Source organism: Triticum urartu, chromosome 7 (genome assembly GCF_003073215.2).
Source record: "Triticum urartu cultivar G1812 chromosome 7, Tu2.1, whole genome shotgun sequence".
In the NCBI taxonomy this organism is placed as follows: domain Eukaryota; kingdom Viridiplantae; phylum Streptophyta; class Magnoliopsida; order Poales; family Poaceae; genus Triticum; species Triticum urartu.
The window spans coordinates 64,339,473-64,349,725 of record NC_053028.1 but is presented as its reverse complement, the minus strand read 5'-3'; the positions used below and the strand labels follow the sequence as shown (position 1 = coordinate 64,349,725).

Sequence of the window (10,253 nt, the reverse complement as noted above, 5' to 3'; positions counted from 1 at the left end):
CCATCTCTACACTTTCAAATGAATATCCCTTTTGTGTGCCCATAAAGCTCATGGAGCGGTGGGGGAGAGTGTCATCTTGTATGATAACTAATGTGTCCCTCTTGACAAGTATGATATCTACTTGTCTTAATATTGGAAAGAAGTTGGTAAATGGGATGGGCATTGCTAAATTAATTATAACACTAAAAAACACTCTTCCCCAAGGTATGTTGGCAGTCACTCGTGAATTTAGCTAGCATCAGTTTATGGAAAGACAAAGGTGGAGGGAGAGCGTTAAGCATGGGAACCGCTCTCACACATGTTTATCATATAAGATGATGTGATTCTCTGTCGTAAACTATTAACTAAAACTACACCTCTCAAAATAAAATAATCTCTGTTTTAAACAATGAGCTCTAGTACATATGCAACTCCATGCTTCCCTCTGTGAAGAGTCATTTTTTAATTTATTGCCGAGTTATCACCTTGTCATTCAAGCACCAACTTAATAAAGAGCGCTATTGTCATTCTTAGTTTAACATGCATTTCGTCTAATTAATGTTGGATGTTAGTATGACTGCATGTTTCACTGTGAGTGTTATCTCCCTGGTGAATTTTGCGTATTTTTTTGGCAAAATAAGTGAGTGTTAGCTCCCAGATGCAATTTCACTATGAGTGTTAGCTCCCTTGTGAATCTTGCGTATTTTTTGCAAAATAAGTGGATAATATTTAAACAAGATTCTTGATATATACACCATGTCGTTCTCAGACTAGTTATTTGCTCAATTTGTTAATGCCTTGGTAAGTTTTGATTATGCACCAAAGTTGCACGGCGTCACTCAATGTTGTCTTGCAATGATATCCAAAAACATGAGCATTACAAAGAGATTGATGTTTCTTTGGGTGCTAATATAATGATCTCGTAATCGAAAGTTTTGTTCTATTCCTAGCTCATATGAGCTCGGGTAAACAGTAAAATCAAAAGAAAATTCAAAAAAATCCAAAAAAAATCTGTGAAACTTTGACAAATGTTTAGATAGCTTGCAAAATTTCATCACCAGATGACATTCGTGTAAAACGTGGCAAAAAAACAAAATCAATGCTCCAAAATGCATTTGAAAATAATATTTTGGAGCATCATTTGTTTTGCCACATTTTCCACGAATGTCATCTGGCGATGAAATTTTGCAAGCTATCAAAACATTTGTCAAAGTTCCACCCAAAAAAGATTCGGAATTAACGTTTTGGGGCATCCTTTGTTTTGCCACATTTTCACGAATGTCATATGGCGATGAAAGTTTGCAAGCTATCAAAACATTTGTCAAAGTTTCGCCAAAAAAGATTTGGAGTTAACATTTTGGGGCATCATTTGTTTTGCCACATTTTCCACGAATGTCATATGGCGATGAAATTTTGCAAGCTATCAAAACATTTGTCAAAGTTTCGCGCAAAAAAAAAGATTCTGATTTTTTATTTTTTTTATTTACTTTTGATTTTACTGTTCACCGGAGCTCATGTGAGCTCGGGATCAGAACAGCTGCATCCCCTTGTAATGTGTTTTTATTGAATTTATGTCAGTCGAGATATGTATTGCACTTCTAATATTGTTATTTTCATAATTATGTGAGATATTACTATTTTAATAATTATTTGATGGTAGGTTAGACGTGTGTTGCACTTGCAAGATTACTGGTCTTCTATAAAACCGGTTTTGTGGCTTATTCCTGCCATGAAATTGGGTTGCCAGCCCATGGCATGATTTGCAGACGGCCCAATATGATGCTAGACATGCCAATAGCATATGTCAGCCCAAGGAATTCTCAAAAAAAAAACTATCAGCCCAAGGTGACGATGTAGAAGCTGATTTCGCTACCACAGCAAAAAGATGGCGCTCCCATGATTCGAACTCAAGCCACTGCCGCCCTATACTAGTGTTTCTAACCACTAGAACAACTTGCCTATTATGAATTATAACAGCGCCGACACTATAAGGACGTGCAGCTGTGCTATTTCTTGCATGTATACTATATCACTTAATTTCCGAATTATTTACAAAAAACATCGTGAATTTGAATAAATTCATCGTTTTAGAAAAAGAGTTCGCAAAAATTGAAAAAAAACTCAACAATTTTGTAAAAAGTTCATCAAATTTTAAAAAAGTTCATCGGACTTCAAAGTTCAATTAATTTGGAAAAGTTCACCAAGTTAACAAAAGGTTTATCAATTTTGAAAAAAGTTCACCGTTATGAAAATAAGTTCACCATTTTGAAAAAAAGTTCACTGTTTTGAGAAAAGTTCATCGATTTGGAAAAAGTTCATCGATTTTGACGTAAAAGTTCATCAAGTAGAAAGAAGTTTATCAATTTTGAAAAAAGTTCACCGTTATGAAAAAAGTTCACCGTTTTGTAAAAAAGTTCATCAATTTGAAAATAGTTCGTCGGTTTTGAAGAAAAAGTTCATCAAGTAGAAAGAAGTTTTATCAATTTTGAAAAAAGTTCATAGATTTGAAAAATGGTTCATCGATTTAAAAAAAGTTCATCGACTTGAAATAAAGTTCACAAAAAAATAAAGTTCACGAAAATAGTTCATCAATTTTGAAGAAAAAATCATCAACTTTGAAAAAATGCATCGATTTCAAAAAAGATCATTGATTTTAAATAAAAGTTCATCAATCTGAAAATAGTTCATAGAATTTGAAAAAAAAATCACGCATTTGAGAAAGAAATACAGAATGGGAAAAAGAAAAAAAACTGTTCCAAAAAAAAAGGGTTCCCAAAAGTGGGGGATTCCGCGACCGTGACAAAGAATAAACCAAACATGACAGTACTGACACATATCAAGGCTTATCGTAGTGGTTGGTGCTTTGCTCTTTGAACCTAGAGATCCTAGGTTCGAATGTACTGTAACGGGCGCAGCGGGCGCCTTTCAGGATTTGCCCGCCTTAAGGGTGTGTTCAGTTCAGGTAACCGACTGGAATTGAACGGGTTGGACCTGTTCCTAGGCCTCGTTCGTTCGTGCGTTTGGTACACAACTGGAACGGTAACCAACTCGTGCCCCCAAACCGAATATTCGGCCAAGATCCGGAACCTGCTCGTACCTCCAAATCGATGGAACGACGCGGAACCACTCGCTCTCACGTCTCGCTTCCGAAACCCCCTCGTCGTGCGCCGCTTCTCCCTCGTCTCTTGTTCTCTCGATCTGCACCGCCAGCTCTCCTCTCTCGACCTGCGCCGCCTCCACCTCGTCTCTTCCTCTCCCGATGTGCCCCACAGCAAGGGAATAGGATGGGGTGATAGACCGACCAAAAGCAGGTGCGGCGGGCGAGCGGTTGAGGAGCGGCGGCAAGCATCGACGTCTAGTTCCGATTCAGATGGGATCCTGGGCATAGCAACAGTGCCAAGCAGCAGTATTAGGTAGCAATGGCAGATCGGCGGCGAGCAATTTGACGGGGAGCAGAGCAGCGGCGGCCAGCTCGCCTCCCTTCCTGTCGCTTGGGTGGCTGTGGCTGAAGCTTGAGTACGGCCTGCAGGTGGTGGCGATGATTTGGCGGGCGGCGGGGTTGGATTAGCGGCCACACCTATGCAACGACGGAGCCCAAACCTGGCCAGATAGCATTGCTCGTTTACTGCTCGTGTATGTATAACTTGAAAATGGGCAGGTGTTTAATACAAATGAATACGATACAACTTTGAATAAATTGCAACTGAAAATGCAAATTAGTGATGTGAAAATTTTATACATATGCTATTGGAAACATCACCATTCCTATACAAGTAATTTGAATTAAATTCATCACATTCTAATATTTTATCTGCTCAACCAAACACCAAGACGGAACCATTTCATTCCATCTCGTTATCTCCACCAAACACAAGAACGGAACCGTTCCATTCCAGTGGAATGTAACCATTACATTTCATTCCACTTGGTTCCTCAACCAAACACACCCTAAGCGCCCCCGAAGAGAACTGGCGCTCACAGAAGAACTAGTGGGCGAAAGTCACCAAAAAAAAAAACGTGCGTCACGGGGAGTCGAATTCAGGCCACACCTTTCGCGTGAGATAATGCACACTGCTAGACAATTCGCCTACTAGTGTTTGATTGCAGCGCCCACTACTTAAGAAAGTTCATCAAATCTGGAAAAAGTTCAGCAGATTTAAGAAAAAGTTCATCAAAAATAGAAAAGAAAGTCATCAAATTTGAAAAAAGTACATCAAAATTTAAAAAGGAAAGGAAAAAGAAAAAAAAAGAATAAAAGAAGGGAAATGTTGCTTCTTACCAGACTCGGCTGGGTGGTGGGTTGGTAAATGTAGCGTGGTAACACGAGGGAGGTCTCTAGTTTGATTCACCAGGAGCGCATTGTACCCCTAAAAAAACCAGGAGCGCATTGATTTTGCGATTTAACAAATGAGAAGAAAAAAAAAGAGCCGGCCCAGCTGGCGGGAAGTGGTATGCATTGCAGGCGCCCATTAATGACTCGTTAACGGGCGCCTACATGGAGTTTCATCTCAAAAAATAAAAAAAGGGCTGCATAGAGTGAGAAACTAGACTGGGAAGCTGAATCATAATTGGGAAACACTTTCCTACAGACATCTGTTGAGAAGCATTCTTCAGACCCGTCGCGGACGCCGTTGATTTGTATTTTGATCTCGCGGTTGAGATATGCCCTGAAATCAAGCCCAATATTAATCATCTGATTTTATGGCCCGCGCCCTATAATCTCTCCTTAAATTAAACGCCCCAACTAACTCTCCCATCTCTCCTGCCCATCCGTGCATATCGCCAAGGTCGCCATGCCCCTGGTCACTACTCTCACCCCCAGCACGAGGTTCAGATCCACCCATCTGCGGCCTCCATTCCACCTCGTCCGGCGGCTGCGCGAAGACGCGTAATTTAATCTGTATGGACGCTTCTTTGCCTATTGTTTTAAGTATATAAATATAGATAGATTATCTATCTATTATATACTTAAAACAATAGGCAAAGAAGCCATTATGCGTCCATACAGATTAAATTATCTTAACCATTAATGTTTAGTTGTAAACGGTCAAGATCTAAAGATATAAGTGTTACATACAAATATTGTGTGCGTGCTTTGATTTGAATAATAAAGTCTGTCATGTAGGTATCTACTTATGATGGAAAGTACAACCAAAATTATGTACAAGGAGGGACACCTTTAGATATTTAATGCCATCACGTCAAAAAGGGAAGCAAATCCCGTTTGGACACTAATATGAGAAAAAACAATAAAGGCATGTACAATGATTGATAAAATAGTCTTATCTTAAATCTTGCATGCAATTTAGAAATGACAAAAAAAAAGTGTCTATAATGGATCATCTCTTAGCCTAAACTTTAATAACTAGTTATTCCTAAAAGGATCTGTGTAGGACACATCCAGATGTCATATAATTATGTCACATCTAAGATGACATCACCCTATTTGTAGCCCTCTCGATTGCACCTGTTTGTTCCGTTGTTCGATTGTTTGTCACCCAGGCCTTCCCCCGTCGTTGCTCGTCCTTTTTAGTTTGACGCTTCAAGGGCTGGGCCATCGCCAAATCCTATTGTACCGGGAGGTTTCGAACCTGCAACGTCGCGGTTAAGTGCGCGACGCGATGACCACCACGCCACTCGTCGTTCTACGGACAAGTACTTTTCTTACCTCTTTTCTTCTTTCCTTTCTTTTTTCCTTTTTTCCTTTTCTTCCATTTTTTTCTTTTTTATTATCTGTTCTTTCCTTTTTCTAATTCGACGAAAAAAGTTCACCGGATTTCATGAACTATTTTCAACTTTGATAAACTTTTTGCAAAATTTGATGAACTATTTTTCAATTTTGATGAGCTTTTTCTAAATTCGATGAACTTTTTTCAAATGCGGTGAACATTTTTTTCAAATTCAATGAACTTTTTTTCAAATTTGGTGAAGTTTTTTGAAAATGCGATGATTTTTTCCAAAATTCGATGAACTTTTTTTTAAATTTGATGAACTTTTTTTAATTTCGATGAACTTTTTCCAAAAGAGATGAACTTTTTTCAAATTTGATAAAACTTTTTTCAATTTTCTGAACTTTTTTTTAAGAATTGATGAACTAGTTTTCAAAATCGATGGACTTGTTTTTCAAAATCAATGAACTTTTCAACTAATTTTCAGAATTACGCTAATGTTCCACTAAAAGAACGGTTAAGTAGCACTTTTTCCTAGTTGCTTAACAACAGAATGTGTTTGGTGTAGTGGTCCCTGCGTTAGTGGAAAAAAAGACGTGTGATCATGAGGTCGGATCCCAGCTTTCGTACTTTTTCTTCAAGTTTATTTTTTCGCGTCGTGGTTCACTTGGGCCGGCCCAGTAGCGAGATGCTTCGAGCGCCCGAACTCGGAACCGGCGCTGAAGGCGCCAGCGAGGAGCTCCCTAGGCCATCCCCCTCTTCCTCCTGGGGCCAAGGCCTTTTGTTTGTTTGTTCTAAAAAAAAATTCTTGGGACCAGATGCAGGCCTTGTGCGACTCCAGGTCTGGGCACTTTTTGTCTCAAAAAAAAAGTCTGGGCACTTTGCTTGTAAACAAGCTTCATAGAAAAGGTGGCAAAAAAAAAAGTGGGGCGTTTTTTTGTCAGGTGATGATAATCTTGCCCCTGCCACCAACCCAAAGAACACACACACAAGAAATTGAAGATCTGGAACAAAGGAACAGAGAAACTTGCAGGAGATAAAAATGCCGGGCAGTGGTGCCTCTTACAGGGTGGGTTTTCTGAATCTTCCTTTCAAGATCCTTCTGTGTGATATGCTTCTTCTGAACCCCATCCGAATATCAGCATAATTTTGCTTGTTTCTTTCTTGATGGAACAAAAAAATTGGTGGTTGGTCTGTGACAAAAAATTGATAGTGAACAGCATCTAGATGAGAGCCTGAATCAGTTGTGTTGTGGCAAAAATAAAGAGAGACAAAAAAACTCATATCTAGATCCAGTGTGTGGCAGGTTTTTTAGCTAGATGTCAGAAGTGGTAGCTGTAGCAGAGATTGAGAGATCTAGATAAATTGACTGAACCAATAATTCAGTTTTCTGAATCTTTTACATACAGTGTGTGTATAGTTAGATACAGTATGCAGTAAGTGAGAAAAAACAGAGGGAGAAAAACTTCAATTATTCATATATATTCCTCCCATTATTTAGTATCACAAACATGATGTTCAGCTGGTATGAATCTAACAAATTCAGTCAACAAATTCTCTAACGGATTCAGTCTCTATCAAAAAAATTCCTGGCTCAATGAATCAAAATCCTCATCCCCTACTGCCCAACTCCCTAGTTCCCAACCTTACCTACACAAAACTCACCAGCAAGCCGACGGGTTCTACAGTTCAAATCGCGGCGCTGAGTTGAACTGAGCTGAACCAAAGTGGAACTCTGCATACAAACGAACTAAAATCGATATAGCGTGAGGTGGAATTGGTCTTACTCGCTCGGCGGCGCAGAGATCGGGGGCCTGCTGATGGCGGAGGGCGCGTCGCCCGCACGGAGCTCGTCGACGGTACAGATGGCGGGGGGTTTGTCGGGCGCGCGAAAGCTCCTGTACGGTGGGGATGGTGGGTGGCTTGTCGTGCGCGCGAAGCTCCTGTATGGTGGGGATGGCGGGTGGCTCGTCGGCGGCGACATGGCAGGCCATCGTCTTCGATGTACTCGCCCCCGTCTCTTCCCTGCTCTCTCTCCCACCGATTCAAACAGTGCCAGCCAAACAAAAACCAAAAATGCTAAACGTAGAGGTTGTTACAAGAGCTTTACGGGGACCCTTTCCTCTAATTCGCTGCGTCTCCCCAATTTTGGACGAGACTTGCTTGCTCTTTTTCATGTGCCCATCCATACTTTCGTCTACGTGCCTTGATTTGATTGAAACAAAATAAGGCCCGGCCTCATCCCCTTAAAATCAGAGAAAGATGATTAGATTAAAAAAAAAGAAAAAAAGACAACCGTAGGATTAAGTGGGAGCACGGATGGGAGCACGGGAAGGGAGCAGGCAAGCCGGATCCCCTGATTTTCAGGTGGGTGGGCCCTCTCCCTCCCCTTAATCTAATGATAATTTGCCAGCTTAAACATATCCCGTAAAACCCTGTAAGGGTCCGTCGCTGTAGTATTACTGAACAAAAACAGAGCCGCACAATTTAGTGTTATCCGTTGCAACGTTGGACATCTTGCAGAAAACCACTTCGAAAAAATAAGCAATATAATTTGATTCAAAAATTGGCCTGTATGCTCCTACAAAAATAGAGTTAGGTTGTTTGTGTAAAAAATAATGATTATACAATATTGATCATAGTAAAAACTACGGGCTAAAAAATTGCAGTTATATTAAAAACAAAGTAGAAATCTTTTTTTCTCTTATGGAAAGTACCTTGTGAATTTTTATTCCATCAAAAAGAAAAAAATATCTATCAAAAAATGGAATAGTTGCCTCCCCCCCCCCCCCCCCCCCGCGCGCGACAAACACACACAGACGGAAAACATGCTCCCCCTCCCGAGTTGCATATTGATAGTTGACTTGCAGTTGGTTGAATGGAGGGAGGGGGGTCCTGAACAAACACACACAAACACCACCGCGAGTCGATGCTTGACTTGCAATTGGGGGTCGTACAAAAACAAAGTCTCCCCTTCCCCTCTAGTTGCAAGTCGATGCTCGACTAGCAACTGGGGCTCGTACAAACAAACTCCCCCCCCCCAGTTGTGACTCGATGGTAGACTCGCAACTCGGGCCATGACAAACACACACACACCCTAGTTGCGAGTCGATGGTCGGCTTGTAACTGGGGCCCCAACAAATACACAATCTTAGTTGAGAGTTGATGGGTCAGCTTGCAAACTAGGGGCCCTAACAAACACAAACACCCTTGTGTTGCAAGTCAATGGTTGGGTTGCAACTAGTGTCCCCACAAAACACACACGCTCTTAGTTGTGAGTCGATGGTCGACATGCAACTGGGGACTCTCGACAAGCACACACTCCCCTAGTTGCGATCCTGTGATTGACAAGCAACTGGGGACCCCAACACACACACACACACCCTTAATTATGACTAGATGGTCGGCTTGTAGCTGGGGGCTCACACACACACACACACAACACACACACACACTTAGTTGCGAGTCAATGTCGACATGCAATTGGGGACCCTCGACAAACACACACTCCCCTGCTTGCAAGTCAATGGTTGACATGCAACTAAGGACCCTCGACAAATACAAACACCCTAAGTTGTGAGTGATGGTCGGCTTGCAACTAGGCGCCACGACAAAACACATACACCCTTAGTTGCGAGTCGATGGTTGACATGCAACTGGGGACCCCCGACAAACATACACACCCCCTAGTTGTGAGTCGATGGTCGACATGCAACTAGGGACCATCGACAAACACACACACACACACTAGTTGCGAGTCGATGGTCGACATGCAACTAGGGACCCTCGACAAACACACACACCCTAGTTGCGAGTCGATGGTCGACATGCAACTGGGGACCCTTGACAAACACGCACTCCGCTATTTCCTAGTTGATGGTTGACATGCAATTGGGAAACCTCGACAAAAGACACACACACACACACACACACACACTTACCCCCTAGTTGTGAGTCGATGATTGACATGCAATTGGGGACCCTTGGCAAATACACACACACATACCCTTAGTTACGAGTTGATGGTTGGCTTGCAACTAGGTGCCACGACAAAAAACACACCCACCCTAGTTGTGAGTCGATGGTCGGCATGCAACTGGGAACCCTCGACAAAACACACACACATACACACATCCTTGGTTGCGAGTTGATGGGCGGCTTGCAACTAGGGGCCATGACAAAACACACACACGCACGCAACCCCCTAATTGTGAGTCGATAGTTAACTTGCGACTGGGGGTCCTCAACAAAAACACACCCCCTAGTTGCGAGTCGATGGTTGACATGCAACTGCAGACCCTCGACAAAAAGACACCCCCTAGTTGCGAATCGGTTATCGACATGCAATTGGGGATCCTCGACAAACACACACACACACATCCTTAGTTGCGAGTTGATGGGCGGCTTGCAATTGGGGGCCACGAGCAACTGGGGGTCCTCAACAAACACACACACCCTAGTTGCAAGTCGACGGTTAACATGCAACTGGGGACCCTTGGCAAAAAGACACACACACACACAAACACACACACACACAAACAAACACACACGCATGCACACACGCACACACACACACATCCTTAGTTATGAGTCGATGAGCGGCTT

At 42.0% G+C, this 10,253-nt stretch overlaps 1 long non-coding RNA gene across 1 annotated transcript; it reads right to left on the bottom strand.

Moving 5' to 3' along the window:
* Positions 1–3,796: 3,796 nt before the first annotated feature.
* On the bottom strand, positions 3,797–7,714 carry LOC125522529. Its single transcript, XR_007289804.1, has 4 exons — positions 7,436–7,714; positions 6,715–6,841; positions 4,259–4,646; positions 3,797–4,115 (listed from the first exon to the last, which is right to left on the bottom strand). It is a non-coding gene; the product is annotated as an uncharacterized LOC125522529 (long non-coding RNA).
* Between the last annotated feature and the right edge of the window lie 2,539 nt (positions 7,715–10,253).